Consider the following 20,626-nt stretch of genomic DNA (forward strand, 5'->3'; position numbering starts at 1 on the left):
TATGAACCTGGGAACAGCTATAGGATTTGTGGATTATTCTGAATTATTTCTTTCTTCTTTTCCCTGGGTAGAGTCTGCATTTTTTCCCTATTGCAAATCACCATTACTTCTCCTAAAATCAAATTTATAGCCCTAAAAACATGGAGTTCTCTCTGCTTCTGCAGACCATCTCAGGTTTCTGTCCCCCTGCTTTAGCCTTGCTTAAATAAAATAAAACTCTTTGGTTTAGGATAGTAGGAATGGCATCAAAAATGCCATTGCCCCTCAGTTCCCTGGGATCTGGTGGAGTTTTGCAGCCTGAGTGGCTCAGGCACTCACCCACCTCACTCCATCCATCCCACTCAGCCTCCTCCTCCCCCCACACAGCCCCCTGCCCTCCTTTGTGCTCAAGCTGCCTGGCGTTCCTGCAGGCTGTAAATTCCCAGGACGAGGTTTAGCTCTGGAGAAAAGGAGGGACAAACCCACCAGCAGCACCTACCTGAGCTGCAGACAGATGCACCTGGATCAATACTGCCCTGCTGCAGCGGCCCTGGATGGGGCTCACCCCTGACTCCCCATTCCTTGGTTCCCTCGATCCCCATCAAGCTGCTCCGGTGGAGAATCGAAATTCATCGTCAAGAAGTGGAGTGGATCCCAAGTAATTAAATGTATAAATTAATTCTCCCCTTAAGATATGTTCCTCTCCCGTTATTAGGTTTGTCTCAGAGAAAATCCTTGGAGGATCTCCATAAAACTATCACTATTTCAAATATTGTCTTTCTAAAGCTTTCCTTCCTTTTGCCTATTTTTTTCTTTTTCTTTTTCTTCCTTAGACCTCATGCCTGCAGCCTGCAATTAAAATAAGTGACATGAAGATGTCTTTAAAATAGAGATCTATGAAAAAAACTGAAAGGACTGTCTGTCAAAGGGAGAAAAATGAAAAATAGCAGTCTCAGATCTCTGAATGGATGAGTGGGGAAAATTCCTGTCTGTCCTAGTACCCAAAGGGATAAAACCCAATGATAGCTTCTCAACTGCTTAGCAGATAATGCATGTGCTGTTTTGATGCTAGTAATGTGTTTTTTACTTCTTTCTATCTGGGAGGAACGAATCAAATATGAGAAGTGCTGGGACATGATTTTCAACCCATTGCCTTTGATTAAGTGCTTTAACATGTGAGTCCAGAGACTTGCAATAATACTAATGGGGCATAAAGCACTATAAACAGGACAGGCCTACTTTTGTCCAAATGCCATTATCCTGGAATAAAAAAGAGTAGCAAATGTAATATGTCCACTGCTAACCTTTTTTTGACAGGAAATTTTCTCTCCTATGTGCACACCATGAATTATGCTGCATTTTGCCAAAACCGTGAGCGATTGTCTAATTTCGTGCGAAGGAGTGTTTGCTAAGCTTGAACCACTTAGCTCAGTGTAGTATTTAGTTGCAAAAATGTGACAGTATGCAGCAAAACATGAATGCAAACAGCAGCCTGTCTGGGCTGAAATAAAATTTCTTTTTACGCCAGATCTGGGAAACGGAGGCAAAGACCTGTCAATAAATACTGGGGCAAGTTGTTCAGTAACTTTAAATACAGTGAAAAGGCCTCCTGGATATGCAACCACACATTTATCCAGGAAAAATATGTGAGGTTAGAAACTTTGTCTAAGTTTTTAAAGGCACTGAGAAGTCTGCCCCCGTGAACATCCCCTGGTGAGGACAAAGCAAGACCTGCTGTCTGTCTGGCTGCTTCAGCACAGCTCTCTGGGCCTGGCTCCATGTCACTCACTTCTAACTTTGTGCTACATTTTATTGCTCTCAGCAAGTTGCAGATTGTCCAACTGTTCTGTCATTTATTGTAAACGGTTGCAAAAGAAAAAAAAAAAAAAAGGAAAAAAAAAAAAGGAAAAGGAAGGGCAAAAAAAAAATTCCACAACTCTATAACGTAGTCCTTGGTGTAAATCAAACATTCCCTGTCATGTTGATAGCTTGTGTTAGTCTAATGTATTTTATATTACTCAAAAGCATTGAAACCCTGCAGCTTTCTTCATATAGGCCATTATGCGGTTATCATTAAATTGTCTTGCAAAGAACATTATCGGTAATTATAGCAGACACTAAAATCAAATGATCAGACTGGGACCTTTAACACCAAGAGGAACTATTAGAAGTTAATCAAATAAAAGGATGAGAATAATTATGTTAGGATTAAGCAGTAATATGCCAGAAGTTATATACTTTGCTGACTATATATCTTTACTCCCAGCTTCCTGCCTCTCCTCCCATTTGATGCTTTTTATATAATACTTTGGCACAGAATGTAAATGACAGTATTTTTGTGTGCCACAAATGGGGCTTTAGGGTTCAAATGAGGTTCATGTCTAAATGGTACAAAAAGCAGCACTATGTAATGATGAAGATAAAAATAATAGTCCTGTGTGTATGGATAATATATATAAAAGTACAAAGCTGGGGAAAAAAATCCATTGGTCAATGGAGCATAAAGTGGTGATAAAAATAGTTGCAACAGGAGGTGAAACCACATGGCTGTTGGTTTGCTACTTGAGGTTGCTTTTCTGTTTACAAGTGACAGTCTTCCTGCCTTTCATCTTTTCAACAAGCCACAAGAAGTCTCCCCTGCACACACAGAAATTGCTCCTGTCATTCCTTACATTATTCCCTAGGGAAGAACCTTCCTATCAAATTTGCTCTTGGTGTTTGTATGAGCCTTAAAGCAGTGACAGCGTCCAAGCTGTCAACTAAACACAGAAAGGTGGCTAAGGAGGGGGTCCCAGGAAAAGCAGGCTGGTTTTGGTTTATGGCAGGTGAAGCCAAAACTAAGATCCTTGTAATATTTTCACCGAGGAACGCTGATGAACTGGGAATATAAGAGCACAAACCTGTCCCTTCTGGCAGGAGGCCAAGAGGTATTTCCTTAACTCCTTCCTTCTTCAGCAGGAGAATGTGGTAATGGGATCCTTGAGTTTGTTACCCATCCCTGCAGAGCCCAGGACCTGGTGACAACACCCCAGTCCTGGACCCCTTTCCCACAGAGGGAAAGCAAAGCAGTGATGCAACATTCATTGGAAACCTGGGGTTCGGGATTTTCACCCATCCTCCTGACATGGAAATAAGTTGTCAGCCTCAAGTCATTCCGTCTCTCTCAGAAAATTTTACTTTTTACTGGCTTTTGTCTTGGGTTTTTTCTCATAGAAGATCACTAAAACATGAAACTTGACTGGATGACACAGCTGGAGCCAGAGCAACATCTCGCTCTTGAGAAGCTTCAAATCAAAATTTTCATGTTTAAGGAGCACAGACCAAAGCCAAGTGACAGGTGTGGAGCCGTCCTTGAAGCCTCTTGCATGTGCTGAGAAGGAAACCCCACCTGCCTGGTGCAGAGCAGGCTCCCAGGGCTCCATCTGCCCCCCATTCCTTAGGCAGCCACCAAAGGAATAACGCCCTTGGACTCACAGAATTTTGGGTTTGGAAGAGCCCTGCAAGGGCACCAAGCCCAACCATCCCCCAGCATTGCCAAGGCCACCCCTGACCCACATCCTCAGGTGCCACATCCACGCATTTCTGAATCCCTTCAGGAATGGGCACTCCATCACCTCTTGGGGCAGCCCATGCCAGGGCTGCACAACCCTTTTCATGAAGGAATTTTTCCTCACATCTCTTGCAAACCTCCCCTGGCACGTCATGAAGTCATTTCCTCTTGCACTGTCCCTTGTTAGTTGGGAAAAGAGCCCAACACTCGGAGTGGCAGACTGACCTTAGGTCTACAGAGTCTTGTAAAGACCAAAAGATTTTCTATCAATCAGGTCTGGGAGAAGAATTTGTTCTTTCTTCTGACCCAAGCAGACTAGTGCTAGCTAGGAGGATACTAGCTTTTCTGAAAAAAAATAGAAATAATTTTTTCTTTTTTTTACCCCACCAAGATCTAGGGAAGAAATAATATTTTGAGAATGGAAACCCAAAGAGGAAGAAGGGGACTGCCCAGAGTTAGCTGTAATTTATTTATTGGGTTTTTTTTGTGGAATTGAAAAGCTAATCTAAAAAATTATTTGGGGGCTAGTCAAAATGGTCATGCTATAACAAACAATAGCACTAAACAATTACTACCCTATTTTAAAACCTTTTATATTCTACCCTAACATGAAACAATTTCTACCCTATTTTAAAAACTTTTTTGAACACCAGCTATTAGGAAATTTTCAAAATTTAATTTATTTTTTAAAAATTGTTTACTTTTAGATTTTTCAGCTATTTTTTTTCTGTTTTAACCTGTTCCACAAATGAAATACAAATCAACCACGCTTTCCTAAAAAAAATTTTTTTATGAAATATGAAAACTTTACCAAGCAGTCGTTGTATCAGATAAAATCAGAGCCACAGAATAAGAGAATTATATAATAGTTTGGGGTGGAATAGACCTTAATGATCATCTAGTTCAAGTTCCTCCTGCCATGAAGAGGGAAACTTTCCACTAGGCAAATCCAAGAACATTTCCCTTTTAAAAACCCAGCAGATCTCTAAAAATAAGATTTCAACCCCAAAATGGATGTCTTGCATGACTTGCCTTCATAAGGTGTTGAGATAAAACATCTCAGAAATGTCTTTAACGTCCTTAGAGTATCCAGCCTCCCAAAGGTCATGGGAGAGAGTAGTGAGGAAAAAAAAACCCAAAACAATGTGACTTTTGGGTATGGTCTGATTTCAGCCTTTCAGATGGACTGCTGAAAAATTTTAGATGAAGGGTTTAAAACCCTCTTCAGTAGAAAAGCAAGCTGGTTGGGACGCCAGAAAATGTTTTGCAGAAACTTTGTACTTCCTCTAGATTTATTTTTTTTTTTAATGTATTCTTCATAGACACAATCCCAGAACTGCGATTTTAACACCTCTGTTTATGGGACTGCAATGATCACTTCCTCCAAACATAGATTTCCTTCTTTCTCTTAATCACATATTTTAGAAAGCTCCCATGATCTGCTCCTCTTCTTCATGAGTCTGCAGGCTCATGGCCACACTTTTAGGGCAGACATATCTCAGGATCACAGAATGGTTTGACCTGGAAGGGACTTTTAAGCTCAAATCCATCCCCTGCCATGGGCAAGGACACCTTCCAGCATCCCAGGGCGCTCCAAGCCCTGTCCACCCTGGCCTTGGACACTGCCAGGGATGGAGCAGCCACAGCCAGGATGGCGCAGGGGTCACAGAGTCACAGAACCATTTAGGCTGAAAAAGGTCTCCAAAATCACCAGGTCCAACCTTGACTGACCACATTGTCAAATAAACCACATCCAGCTGTTTCTTGAACACCTCCAGAGGTGGATTCAGGGATGCAGGGAGGTGGGGATGGGAGATGAAGGGACACAGGCCCATCTACACAGCAGGGAGGAAGGACAGCCCTTCTGCTACAGGAGAGTCACTTCATTGCATCTTCACTCATGAATGATGGCAAGGAAACTATTGACGCTTCAAGAATCAACACCAAAAGCCTTGGATGAATCAAAAATTTAAAATGCAAGAAGTTTTTTATCTCATATGGACATGAATATCCATGATGTGTTTTCTGCTTGTTCCACCGCCTAGAAGTTGCCTTAAATCAGAAGGGAATTATAACGATCAAGGTCACAAGGACACATGTGCTGCTACACCAGCTGTGCCAGTGCATGGCACCAACAGCACAGAAAGGCTGAAAAGCTGAAAAAGCAGAAAAGCTTTTTTCCCCATTAAACTTGCTGAGACATGACTGCAGCAACCAGTTCCTTCTAATACCTCATAATTTGATTTCACAACCTGTTGTGCTGACTCAGAGATTTCAGCTGCCGTGCTGATTGGGTTTTAATTGTGATATTAATTCAATTGTTTCCTCTTCCAGATCTGCATGTTGATAAAACTGGAGCAAATCAGCCCTGCAAAGCCCAAGCTGAAGTGTGGAAGTGATTCAGGGACTTGCCAGGCTTGGATAAAACCCATTCACCTGACACCATCCAAGCAGGTCTCCCAGACCAGACAATTAAAATGGCAATTAAGATTAAAATGGTCCATACCAGCAGCTCTGAGCTGTGGCAACAGCAGGATTCCTTCAGCTACAAGCAGCAAGGGTGCTGTGAGCTGGCAGAGAGGATGAACATCTTCACATCCATGTCTTGCTGCCACCTCAGCCCGGGTGATGTGCCACCAGGGCTGGTGTCACTGGGTGGGGCACAGGACTGGCCAAGGGTTTTCCTCACCTTCACCCGCTTGGGGAGGCTGCAGGAAAGAGAAAAATGCCTCTCCCCGTGCACAAAGTTTGTAATGAGTTGGACTTGGCCTTCTCATTAGACCCTTTAAAATAACTTTTCCAAGGGATAAAACCAAAGGGTCTTTAGAAAGTCTCAAAAAGTCACCCTACTGGAGGAAACAAACTGTGATTTTATTGTTTTCCACAAAAACACAGCTGGTTTCACTGTTTGCCAATGTAAGCTGTTATTACTTTTTCATTAAATCTTTTGCTTTACTATGGGAAACAAACTGCCATTACAGAGGAAACCAAATGCAAAGAGACCTTCTTCCAGTCTGAATATTCCTCCTTTCCAAAACTTTCCGTGTTAGAAATAATTTAAAGGATTCCCAGCACTCAACAACTCATGCCCAGCTCACTCTACTGTTTCCACTGGATTTTATTGAACCACCTGGGATTATTTTAGGAAAGATGGTTGAAGTTTTTAGGAATTAATTGGTATAACATGGAAAGCAATGGAAAAATATGGTCATGTGTATTCATTCTGAATTTTAAATCAAGTTGTTTCTACTTAGATCCTGTTTATGGCCTTTCCTCTTGGTTATTCTAGTGAAATTTTTAATTTAGTGGCAGGGTTGTTTGGTGGAATGAGGAGTTTACTGGCAGGAGGGTTGGGGAGAATTGAGAGAGTACAATTTAATGTGTTACCCACAGACATTTGGCAATGAAAACAAGTTAAAGTATTTCATCCTCCAAACTGGGAAACCAAACTTCCAGGGTGAATTACCTGACCCATCTCACAGTTCAGCTTTCATGTGTAGTGCAAAACTGTGAACTGCTTGTGAACCAGACATAAAACCAGGCTTATTTGCAGAAGTTATCCGGCAAGTAATTCAAAGTAATTAATAAATTTGAGCAAATTACAATCTATTCTTGGATGAATCAAAAGCAGAAAAGGTCTGATTTTGGCAGGGAAATAAATCATTAAATATTATTGGTCCAGCTGTACTATTAACATTAATAAAGTTCCCAAAATAATTAACCAGAAAACTGTTGTTATTAACAAATTATCAAGCTCTCAGTCACTGTCCTTCCAAGGTATTGGGTCTTTGCTCACAGGGGTTGCTTTGGTAGTTTTATTAGTCTGATGTGAAAATAAGTGCAGCCTTCTCTGGACCTGGTGTAGAGTAGGAGATCAGCTTTTCTGCCCTGAGAAATATTTCCTTGCTACCTCAGAGCCAAAGATACTTGGGAAAAAATCCAGAAACATTCCCTACAATGAGAAGTGCTTGAACTCTGACCAATCAAACTCTTGCACTGTGTCTTTAACACTTAGCTAGAAGTGAGGAAGGTTTTAAGGTGTTAAAAGGGCTTGAAAATGTTCCAGGCCAGGCTGGATGGAGCTCTGACCAAGCTGGTCTAGTGGAAGGTGTCTCTGACCATGGCTGGGGATGGAATTAAATGGGCTTTAATGCCCCTTCCAACCCAAACCATTCTGGGATTCTTGGATTCTTAGATTTCCTGAGAGCTTTCCTGTACAAAGCCATAGGTTATTAAAGTTGATCACTAGGATGATCCTGGTGACAATGAAATACCTGCTGGAAAACTAAGTGGGAGATGCATTAGGGAAGGGAAAAAAGGAAGGCAAGGCAAGTCAAGGCAAAAAACATCATTTCAGCTCACAGACAGTCAGAATCTCTCTCCTGTGTCTCCCTGAGCCCCCTGTTTAGGGGTTGCTGAAACCCAGTGACCATTTTGCCACTTTTGGACAATCTTTGGTACCACAGAGTGCTGCTGAAGTTATACCTAGCAAGGAGTGACTCTTGCTAGCGCTGAATAAGGACTTGAGCATGTTCCTGCAGCAGAAGAACCCAGAGACATACTTTCAGCACCAAAATTTGAAAAGCCTAAGCTTTCTTTGGTCTTCACTGAAACTGGCTCCACGTTTTTTTTTAGGTGATCTGCCAGTTACATCCAAGTACAGGCAATTTATGATATGATGAGAGAGACTCTGAAAAATCCTTTATTTCTCCAATACTCATGAAAATTCTCTCACCAGCCTTGCATTTCAGTGTCTTGGGCTAGTGAGATAAAGATGCTCTGGTTCTGATACTGTCTCGGAGAGAGGGTCAAGATGTGCAAGGGCTGAAATCCAACAGAGAGGGATGTCACTGCAGGGACACTGCACTGACACTTCTCTGAAGCCTGACCCCCCCACACACATTGTGCAGGGCAAGAGGAAATAAATCCCACCCCCAGTGACAGAGTGAACAGAGGGCAGCGAGTCCTTCTGAACCTTGGGGAAATCCTGACAAAAAGAACAGATACAAGCGAATTAAGACACAAAGGTGCAATGGAAACAGCAGCACTGCAAGGAACATTTCATAAAGTTCCCAAATACACTGCTTCTGTCTTTAAAAAACACTGTTTGCAACAAGCAGTAGAGATCTGGTTGTAGTCCACAAATACAGCTTTTAATTTGGTTTTAAAACCAGAAATATCCCCTTTTCTTGTGACCTGACAGAAAGAATGGCCATTAAATGCTCTAAGGAAAGGAATGCTAAAATGAAATCTGTCTCTTGAAGGTAGGAGAGTTTCCTAATAATTATTTTTTTTCTCATCTAGATGGGTATCTTCTATCAAACCCTGATGTCCAGAGAAATGAAAGGTACCTTTCACTATTAAGTAACTATAGAAGTTTTACCTTGCTAGATTATTTGTAAATTGTAACTAAAATTTAAAAAATGCCCTGTCAGAAAAAGGCTTTAAAAAGTGTAATATTTTCTTTTATTTAGCCACTACTTGGGAAAATTTAACACCGAGACAGAAAGGTTGCAGAGCAAGTAGCACTTCATAAATTGCTTGAGCCCTAATCAATACATATTGTCATCTAGTCAAGTCCTCCAAGCAGATTTTTCTTTGCCTTGCCTCAAAAGTGTATTTTATGAGGTTGTTACTAGCTTGTGCTGCAAGGCCTGGCCTAATGAATCTGTCACTGGCACTATTGATTGACATGCCAGTGTAAGTGAGACATGTGATTCCGATTGACTTCCTAATTACTGCTGCTGTGATGTCTCACCAACTGGTAAGGCCAGAGGTTAATAGTTTTGATGTTCAGCCATTGCTGGCTCTGGAAGCTGGAGTTAAACCAGCTCGTTGGAAGTCAATATCTGAATCAAGTTCTCAAGGCTACTTTCGAAGCTGATCAATTAAGCCCTCCTTGTTCCCCCTCTCGTTGCCTGACAAGGCTTTGATGAGTGGGGACCTCTAAAGCTGGAGGTTTAAGGCAGAGCAGGGAGGCTGGTGGGATTTAAAGGCGGCAGCAGGAGGGGCGTGTGGGCATTTCTGACAGCACAGAGATGGAATCCTGCTCCTCCTCCTCGCTGGAGGGAACGGGGCTCAGGTTTCCAAAAGCTCCTGGGTGTCCCAAGTGTCTTCATGACATGGACACTGTTCAGGATATTCATATTGGATGGGTGACAATAGTCATCCCTCCTGTCCATCCATTCCCCCCTGTTGTGGCAGGATAATGGTCAGTCACCTCTGTGCTTGGACAGTCCTCAGCTGTGAAATGCTCCTGGCTCAGAATTAGGCACGAGAGCCCACCCTTCATTTAAAAAAATTGTTCCTCAGCCTGATCTCTGAGCAAATGGTCCTGAGATGAGGCAGTGTAACTGTAATGGATGCCCGAGCGTGCAGACAGCCTGAAAAGCTGGCTGGGAAGTGGAAGCTGAGTTGCTGCAGGTGTCTGCCCTGGCTCTTTGAGGTGCTGAAGAATTTAGGGATTTTTCTGTAGGAAAAAAATGCTGCAGCTGCCTCAAGCCAGAAGACCCCGTGGCTGAGTGCTCTGTGTCTGATCATTGCTCCTGTCTCAAGCCTGGAGACAAATATAAAAATATATATTTGCAAGCACAAATCCCTTTGCATCAAATATATTCTCTGAACTTCCAGCATGAGGGCTTTCTGTAGTGAAAGGGATAGATCTAAAGCAAAGGCCTTCATGGATTTCTCTTCCATTAATTAGTTCTGCTGAGTCCTGAAATCACATCAACTCTCAGATTCCACCTCATTGGTTTTTGACAAGCTGTGAAGCCCACCATGAACAGTAGGAACAATATACCTCCTTTGGCTTTATACACCTCTGTCTCCACACTCACCTTTTGTGAGTGTGGACCTCACCTGGACCTTATGTGAAGCCATTCTTGTCTTGGATAATCCTGCCAATCTTGTTCCCATGCTTTCCTTCAGGGCACAGGAGGTCCTGAAAAGGATGCAGATGCAACATTAATTCATGCAGCTGCATAACACCTCCAGCTTGTTCTTCACTCCTTCTTAGTAATCATCAGCAGCCAGTTTGCTTTTCTAGCTGTAACCCATCAGGGAGATAACAGTTTCTCAGAGTTACCTGTTGTGACACCAAATTCTCTTTTCTGAAGGTAATAGGAGAGTCAGAGTACGGGCATGTGCATTACTTTGCATTTAGTAATGTTGAACTTCAATTTTATTCTCTTGTCACTTGGGGTTGCAGATCTCAGCAAGTCTCATCAGTCAGCTCTGGGCTTTTACCACCCTGAATAATTCAGTAATATCACTGAGCTTTGTCATCTCTCTATACACACTCCTTCCTGGGTTATTTATGAATATGCTGAACTGAATGGCTCTTACTATACACACACACACACAGACTCACTGGATTCCATTGGAAACGTGTACAAGTCATTCCTCTGCTCTATTTCCTAGGGATTTTACCCCATATAGTAATTAATTGATTAAAGGTCCCTTCTAGCATCTTCCTGAGCTTTCAGGATGGAATGTCATAGAAAATTTACCTACGTAACATCAGATCACCTTTCCCACATGTTTAACAAGACTTCCAGATAGCTCTAACAGATTTAAAAGCTCGTCTTCCCCTTATGAAGGATGGGTTGAGCCTTCTTTGTGATGTTGTATTTACCACAAATGCCCTGATGGTCTTTACATCTAACAGTTTACTTAGTGCAGACTTGAGACTTATGGTCACTGTCACTCTGCAGAAACCCTGGAGAGGAGAGTGTGTGTGCAGGTGTCACAGTGACATCAAGCAAGGACACAGCACAGAAAAGTGTCACCAAGGTCATGCTACAGCTCAGAGGAGAACAGCATCCCACCCTAAAAACTGCTGTGTTCCCTGTACTTTAGATTTCCCCTACTGAAACTTCAATTTCTGGATTATCTTTTGCTGAACCCCAAGAAACAGGCCTTATAAAGGCAGCACACTCTGGGCTTCTTTTTGCTAAATACAGATGTGAAAATCTCCCTTGGTTTCTCTGCTGAGGCCCAATCTTCCCTAAATTTCACTATTACATCATAAACACCTCAAGTCCCTGGTGAAGTCTGCTGGAAGCTACCGAGCCTCAAAACCCTGAAGGCTGAGGAAGGGTCCTGTGAAGCTAAATGTTGTGCTGTGCCTTCCTAAACATCTGCATCATCTGCTGTTGGAGACGTGGAACTATGGTAGAGGAAACTTGAGTCTGACATTGCAGTTCCTCTTGTGTTGGAATTGCCCTGCAAACCTTCGGGCTCCTACCTCTGGTTTATCACCAGTGTTTGCCACTTCAGCAATTTTTTCTTCAATATATTCTTTTTGTTTTGTTTTGTTTTGTTTTGTTTTGTTTTGTTTTGTTTTGTTTTGTTTTGTTTTGTTTTGTTTTGTTTTGTTTTGCTTTGCTTTGTTTGCTTGGTTTTGGTTTGGTTTGGTTTTGCTTTGGTAGGTTTTGGGTTTGGTTTGGTTTTGTTTTTTTCGTTGGTTGGTTGGTTGTTTTTGTCCTGTTATAGTTTTAGATTGAAGATGGCAGATTTTTTTTCCTCTTTTCTTTTGGTGGGCATGCATTCAGCTTGGAGCTTCCAAATCCTTCTCATTTCCTTTGAGCTGCTGCTGATTTGAGGGCAAGTTTTTCTACTCTGTACTATGATCTGAGGTTGAGACTTACTGTTAGCCTCTGAAATAACACCTCTAAATAACTCCCCTGCCTCTCACCACCCTTTAGCCTTCTTCTCCACTCTTCTCCTCTTCATACTGGCAAGACTCCCCCATTTTTATGCAGCCCCCCTTTCTAAAATAGAACAACACTGATGGCTGAATCTTCATGGTTGTTTTGTCACTGTACCCCACCCCACATTTGACCCAGTAGCCTGTTTTAAAGAGCAATGTTTAAAACAGATTTTATTATATTTGATTCTTGAGTTTTGGCAGGTTCTGGCCTACCCTTTATTTCAACATAAAGAAATCTTTATGTTGAAATAAAGGGTATTTATAATCTATAATCTTTACTACCGGAATATGCATCATCCTGAAGTTTGTGATTCTCTTTTCCTGTCAGCTGTCCTTGAGTTTTAATTTCTAAAAACATTCTAGGAACATTTCAGTTGTAAGGCTCAGTCCTACTCTGTCCAAGTGTCTTCTGCTTATTCCCAAGAGTTTCTCAATTCTTGATGAAAACCCCTCCTTGTGCATCATTTTCTCAATTCTTAACTGCGAGATTTCCCAAGTCTCTGCACTGAGCTGGTTCTGCAGTAGTAAATATCAATGCATAATTTAAAGCCTGTGTGCAAATCTTGGGTTTTTAGTGTCTCTGGTCTGTATGGCAAGTTTTTAGTGGAAATTAGTTTTGTAATCTTCATTACCTTGGAACAGATCTCTGCCATTTCACTGTGTCTGAAGTTGCTGAAAAAAAAAAACTTGGCAGGATTTGTGATTAATTACGCTCCATGTTGTATTAGACAGTATAGATCAACCTGCCAATATGAATTTCTCAGATGTCAAAACATGGGGTAGGGAAAAAAAGATCATATGAGAAGGGAAAAAAATCATGAGACGGCCAGGGACAGCAATAATTCACCATACCTATGCACTGTGTACAAATAATGCCCAGGGGAATTAGCCACACTTGTCCCTTTGTCAGATGTCTGTTGAGAGCAGATAGTGCTGGGCTCCTCACGTGTCTTGTTTCTTGCAACTTTTCTGGAAATGACGGCATGATGAGAGATTTTGAACTCTTTACCTTAAATGGCTAATGAAGGACAATCTGAATATATGAGTTCTGACACCAAATTCACTTCAGAATCTGTGCTTTAAGAGCTCTAAGTAGTTCATCTCAAGAATTAGTGACTCTTTCGAAGTTCCTAATTGCAGTTTGAAAGGCTTGGCTGGTTTAGACAAAGCAAGGCAAAAACACATAATCTCTTTGAAGAGTCGTGTGCCACTGCTTCCTGTCCTCTGCCAGAACACCTGTGGTGTCCCCGTGTCCCTGACTGCCACAGGGATCTCTGCCTGCTCCACAGGATCAGGGAGATGCTGTGGCTCAGTGCTGCCCCAGGGGAACGGGGACCAGCCCCAAGGCACACCAGAGGCACCCAGAACCCAGCCCTGCTGCCTGTCAGGGGCAAAGACCTCATCTCTTGTGCCCTAGCCTCAGTCACTAGGTGTGAGAGGAGCCAGAGGCTGGCAGGATTTGGTCTTTCAAATGGGAAAAATGGCACCACTGGGTTTTTAAACCTGGCCCAGGAGGGCTGTGGATTGGTGGCTGTAGCCTGCAAACCCAATGGGAATGGCAAGACCCCAGCTCTGTCCTTCCAGCAAGGACTTGAAGCTGTCCTGGTCCTGGGAACACCCATCAGCTCATGGCCACGGTGAAACTTAAGGTCCTCCACAACATCACAGTTAGAAAAAAAAAAAAAAAGACCAGAAAGAAAGAGCAATTCATTGTGAAATAAGAAACTTAATTACTTCCAAAACAATTAATTAATTAATTAATTAATCTTCATGTCTCCCCTGCAAGGTAGGAAGTGATTATTCTACCCATTTTACACAGAGGGAAACTTCACTGCTAAGTGACTTGCCAGAGGCAAGGGCATGGAAGGTGAAATCAGCATCCCACGGCCAGCACCCCCAGGTCTTGCCCTGGACCAGCCCAATTTGCTTGGACACTGCTTGCCCTCAGCACCCCAAGACCCCAGTGTGACAAGACCACTTAAGTTCCCACTCTTATTCCCCAAGGAAAACCCTGAAGTCCTTTTGCCAAAGCCCAGATCACACCATGGTCAAACTGAGCTCTGCTGAGCCTGGTGCTGCTGCATTTATCACCCTCTGAGGGATCCCCCTGCTGTGCCCCAGGGTGAGCCAACCCCAGGCAGAGATGGAGTCTCAACAGGGGAAGATTTTTTTTGGACAGAATTTTGGTAGAATGCTGTCTTCAGGGTCCAAATGAGCTGTTGATTGACCACTTCAGGGCCAAGGTAAGGAGGACTCAGCCCATCCTGTCTTGCACTGCCTCAGGTGACAGTGTGGGACTGACAGCTCAGAGTAAAACCTCCTCTAAAGTATTGCACAAGTAACTGTACACCTTGATTTCAGACTCTGAGCTTGAGGTGGGCTCATGAAAATACACTTTAGGTCTTCTAAGACCAATCACATAGGGGAAAAGCTGTTGAGTTTTCAGGTGTGCAAACCTTCCACCCCCCTGATACAGGAGGACCAAACTCCAGCCAACGGCAGGAGAAGGGGTAAAATGACAGAATTATAGAATCATTTAGGTGGGAAAACTCCTCAAACATCATTGAGCCCACCTGTTCCCACAGCACTGCCAGGCCCCCCACACAATGATGTCCCTCAGGACAGCAAGCAGCCCTGTGGGGCTGATGACAATCACAACACTCAGGCCAGCTTGGGCTCATCCCAGCAAGCCCAGTCTGGCTGGTCCTTGCACATTTTGAGGGAGACCATGGGCAGGGATCATCCCCTTGGATGGTAAGGAGGGAGCCAAGGAAGGCAGAGGAGAACGATGAGTGAGTGCTGTGCACCTCCTTCATGATTTCCCAGATCAGCAAACTCTAGCCCATGCTTGCATGCTCCTTTTTCGTAAGAAAACAAGTTTTTCCATTATCTCAAAGCTCCAGGAAATGAGGAGCTAACGAGAGAAACCAAATACCAGGAACAAGGTGCTCGTGGTGTGTGCAGCCAGGTGGAGCCTAAGAAGGAAAAAACAAACTTGTGGATCAGCAGTTTGCTCGGGTTGTGAATGATGACTCTTTTTATGCCTCTGAGTCCTCCCAGGAGATCCTGCAGACGTGCCCCAGGACAGTGGCAAGCACGAGAGCTGTGATTTAGCCCTGTGGGCATGCAGGCACATGGCACAGGGCAGGATGGAGATGCAGAGTGGCCCAGGGATGGCCACAGTGTCATCTTGACCCCAGAGCTTTGGGAGAGAAACCTGAGCCAGCATCTCTGGAGAGATTGGCCATGAGACCAGCCTGGAAGCACGAGGTTTACTGTGGAGGGAGCAGACTGGGGGCCAGGGCTGGATCTGTCCTTTGGAGGCCACTCCAAAGAGCAGCATCACTGCTATTTTATCCAGGTGAACATTCCCACCTCCACTTTTTCATCTTGATAGCACTTGTGCTATAGCTGGAGTCTCAAATTCTCTCTTAGACCAAGAAGGCAGGAAGGCAGCTCATAAAGGCTATACCTGTACCGCCAAAATCAGCCCATCTGGGCCATCCTTTAGCACAAACACTCTCATTTCTACTGCCACATGGGGTGGCCAAACCCAAGCAGGCTCTCAGGGGTGGTGCTGGCCCAGGCTGCTCCCCAGAGCACCCCTAGGAAGAAGCTGGGAGTGGGACAGCTACCCCCTGGCCTAGAACGCCTTCAGACTGGATTAACAATTTGGCTTATAGTCACATTTCAGTGCCCAGCAGTGACCCTGGTAACTTTTTAATTTCCTAGCCACAAGATCCCAAAAGTCATAAAACCCAGGCTTCATTTGCCTGAAACAAAGTGGAGAGAGCAGGATCCCTCACCCCTCAAATCCAAACTGCGGTCGCTCCCGGGAACCTGTTATAATTCTGCTTTAATTGTTGTGAGAGCTTTCCAGAGGCAGTGCTGGCACTGATTTGGATTTATACCCTCTCTCCTTATCTCAGGGTACTGCAGGAGTGGTGTCTGTGAGACCAACATTTATAGCATCCCTCGGAGGGGTGAAATGTACCTACTGTAAAGTACTTTCAGTTAATTCTGGTGCATCGTTTGCGGGAGAGCCGCGTGGGGATCAGCGTGGGACAGACAGATTTAGATCATTTTGCTTGAGTCAGGTGGTGCCTTGCTCCCAATTCCTCACAAGTTAATTCTTACCTGGGATAATTATGTCTCTCTTCAATCCAGCCTGGCTTAACCCTTCTCATCCCACACTCCTGCTGAGACCACACCTGTGGCGATGGGGATGATGATTTGCGGGTGTTTGTGGCCACGGCTGATCTCTTCTGCAGATTTCCTCCATGACCTTGGGCAATTAAACTAATTAATTTAGCTTTCTTGCTCTCTGACACATGAAAGCTGCCCGGTGTCTGAATTGCATACTCCTGAGAAATTATTTATCCGTTTAGGACAGACCTGGCCCTTTAGATCTGGTTTCTGATGAGACTGACCCTGTCACCACTGCACAGGGTGTCCAGAACTGGTTCTTCTGAAACAGGGTGCAACTTGAGGTTGATGCATCTCCATCTTGTGCTGTGCAAGAAATAGAAATAAATTAAACAGGGGCAGGATCTGACCTCATCTTGGAGCCCCTCTCCTGTGTGGGACCAAGGGAGCACTCCTGGAGCTGTTCCCATTCCCACTGAGCCCTGGTGCTGGAGCAGGTGATGTGAGTTATCCTCTGGGTGGGCATAAACTGCAAGCAGTATGTGCAGAAATAGGGGTAATTAAGAAAAACTGCCCTGAAAGGGCTGTCCAGCCTTGGCACAGCTGTCCAGGGCAGTGGGGGAGTCCCCATCTCTGGAGGGGTTTAAAAGCCGTGTGGATGTGGCACTTTGGGACTTGGTTCAGTGGTGGTTCACCACCTTTAGCACTGGTGAGGAATAATTGGTCCCTTAGATGCCTTTCCAACCTAAAAGATTCTAGGGTTACAACTTGTATATTCTGAGCCCCACTCTTTTTCAAGCCATCCCCTCTTGAACCCAAAAAATTTGGCAGGTCACAGCTGTTCTGCCCAGAGGCCAAGGAGAGCATCTTCCTGCTTCCCAGCCTCTCACACAACTGCCTTACTCCAGGGTCTTTTTCTGTAGCTGGGACAAAAGAAATAATATCTTGGATTCTGATAGCCAATCAATTATTCTTGAAATGCTATAATTGCTCAGCTGCAGCTGCAAGAGCAACCAAATACAGAACTTTAATAAAATATTATCATTCAAATCAATTTGCTGAGAGTCTGCTTTGCTTTCTGCATGGAGTGCTAAGCAGCAAATTGTAAGTACTGATCACTGATTAGAGAGCCAAAGAGCAAGAAAAGCCTGAAACCTGATTTTTTGCCACCTGTACATTTTTTTTTCCCTGTTTGAGCAAGGACAGGGGCCAGATTCTGCTCCACATCAGGGGAGCTGCACTTGTTTCAAAGGTGTGGGAATTACGGCTAATGCATGTATAGGTTTACAAAGTAGCTTAAGCACTTAAGAAGATAATCATCTAGAGAGATTTATAGTAGTGACTTTTACAGGGGGAGGGACAAGGGGAAGTGCCCAACTCCCATCATGGTGAAAAATAAACACAAATAAATCCAAAGCAACGATGCAATTGGCAGCTCAGGTAACAAGTTCAGAAAATGACCACATCTGGGCTGTTCTGGATCAAAAACTATTGAAGTCAATGAAATTCACTCTGGATTTACAGTGGTATTAACTGAGATCAGAATCCGACCCTATAAATTTACTATTACTTCTAATCCTGGCGCCCCTGATCTTGCTGAGATATTTGCTAACTGCTGAGCAGCTCGCTTTATTGACACTGAAATAACACACCCGTGCCCTACTATTGTTAAACTCAGCTGGTTTTAAAAACCCATCATACTGTTTGTCATGACTGACCTTAACAAACTGGCCTGCTGTCCTTGGATCTATGGGCAAGAAAGTTGTCAAATGCCCCCTTTTTTGCAGCCTTCCACCACCAACAAAACAAAACAAAACAAAAAAAAAAAAAAAAAAAAAAAAAGGAAAAAAGGAGGAGAAAAAAATCAATTTCAATCAACATGGAGTGTAATATTATCAAATGTCAGATGCTGAGGCCGTGTGCTTTGAAAATTATCCTTGACAGCTTCTTGTCGACTTAATTAAGTGCTCAAAAAAAAAAAAGAAGAAGAAAAAAAAGCAAAATATCTCAATTGTCGGCTCCCTCTCTTTGTGCTTCAGAGGTTCTATTGACAGCTCTGAAAAAAAGATTGCCTTTGGGGGTTTTATTGATAGATCCTTGCCTGATATTGGAATGATTCCTGGGCAGATAAATCACATTTAGATTTGTTAGTAATTGAGGAGAATTGATTGAATAGTTAGGATGGTCCCAAAGGGAGGTACCTATTCCTCTTCCGTTCTGCAGAGGTTGTCATCAGATAAAGGACCTCTTTGGGCAGGATGGATAAAGGTCTAATTGTTTACATGATCAGATATTGCTTCCTTTCAGCCCTCCCTCCCCAGACTTCCCCAACTTTCATGTGGCAAGTGTCAAGATGACAAAGGGGAAGGCTGTAAATAAAACCAAAACCGGGCGAAGGTGATCAACCCTCTTCATGACCTGGAAAGGCACTAATTGTATTCACATCATTAGTGGAATTTGGGTGCTAACAGCAACGGGTTCTTACTAAAAAACCTCTGCAGTGTTCATTTGTGTTGTGTTTGTTTAAACAGATATGAACTTCATGTAGCAGCAGGTCAGGTGTGGCTCTGCAGGGTGGCCCTTTTTGGCTGATGAGATCCTTGGGCAGGGCTGGGCTCTGGCACTCAAGTCCTCACTGGTGAGCTCCACCAGGGCTCTGGGTGACCTGCTGGACCTTGCATGGTCCCAGAGGGAAGCAGCATCTCAGACACTGTGCTAGAAAAACAGGAGAGGATGGTGGAGGAGTGTGGGCGATGCTTTGGACAAGGGCGTGTGGTGGCAGAGCAATGGGGAGTGGCTGTAAACTGAAAGAGATTAGGTTTGGGTTGGATGTTAGGAAAAAATCTTGAATGTGAGGGTGGTGGAGCCCTGGTCCAGGTCTCCCAGAGCAGCTGTGGCTGCCCCTGGATCCCTGGAAGTGTCCAAGCCCAGGTTGGATATGGCTTGTAGCAACCTGGACTAGTGGAAGGCATCCCTGCCCATGGCAGGGGGTGGGATGGGGGCAGCTTTAGGACCATCCCAACCCAAACCATTCAGTGATTTTATGATTTTCTTGGCTGGAGAACGGTGGGGAGGGTGACAAAAGCAGAGGGAGTCCAGAGTAAGAGTGACTGTGGAGCCATGTGAGGGGGCAGATGCTGCAGGGCATCCTGCCCCAGCCAAAATTTGCAGCAGACACTGGATGACCTGCTCAAGGCTCCCCCACCCTGCACTCCTTCCACACCTACCAGAAGGAGTGGAAAGGATGACTATTTCCACAGAGGGTTTTTCCATGGACTAGAAAAAGCCCTGAGTAAGAAAGAGTGGTATTTTAATTTCCACTTCCCATCCATTTTTAAAAGTTCTATTTCTTTAAGAGAGGACAGATGCACTGCAGTCTGCTTGGCACTTCAAGAGGCAATTTATTTCTGTCCATACCAAGCATAGACCCTGCATGGACCCTCTCTCTCTCTTTCTACTAGTGCCCAGGCAAGATCATATTTCCCTATCATCTACAGAGGACAGGGTGCTGAGGTTGATTTTCAAGGTGTACTGTGCCACAACTTTCTTCCAGGGACCTGTTTGGGAAAAAAAGGAAAACATTTGAAAATCAGTTTTTAAAATCTAAGCCTAATACATGTTTCTAATAACTGGCTGAAATTACTTGGTCAGCATTTCTCATCCTCTTCTCTCAGCAAAGAAGGGAGTGTTGAAAGTTACAATTAAAAAAAAAAATCAGTCGAGGAAAAATAAACTAAGGCATTTTATTTTCCTGTCTTCCAGCTTCATCAAAAATCAAAGTCATTGAGAGAAAGGGACAATTTCTTAGCTCAAATTAAATACCATTTTGGCATCACCAAATATTTAATTTGTACTAAGAAGCGATGAGCATCTCTGAATTCCCCACCTGCAGGCTTGATATCCTTAATATTTCAGCCCCACTCGTAGACTTCAAATGACCATTGCTCAATCCAGTCACCAGGGACTTTGACAGAGGCTGCAGGAGCCAGGTTCCTGTCTGGGTCAAACCTATCACCTCCAAATACAGCCCTGCAACCTCCTCCTTCCTCTGGGAGTGGGCTATTGAAGTGCAAATGGATCTAAACTAGCCATGAATAAATTTAGGCTGGAAATTACAAGAAGCTTTCTAATTATCAGAGCTGTGAATATCTGAAAGGACCTCCTGAACAAAGCAAGATGGTTCTGGTCATTGTGGGCATTTTGGGAGGTACCAGCGCCATAATTCACAGAGCAAATTTTCT

The sequence above is a fragment of the Fringilla coelebs genome (assembly GCF_963513975.1).
Source record: "Fringilla coelebs genome assembly, chromosome: Z".
Lineage (NCBI taxonomy): Eukaryota > Metazoa > Chordata > Aves > Passeriformes > Fringillidae > Fringilla > Fringilla coelebs.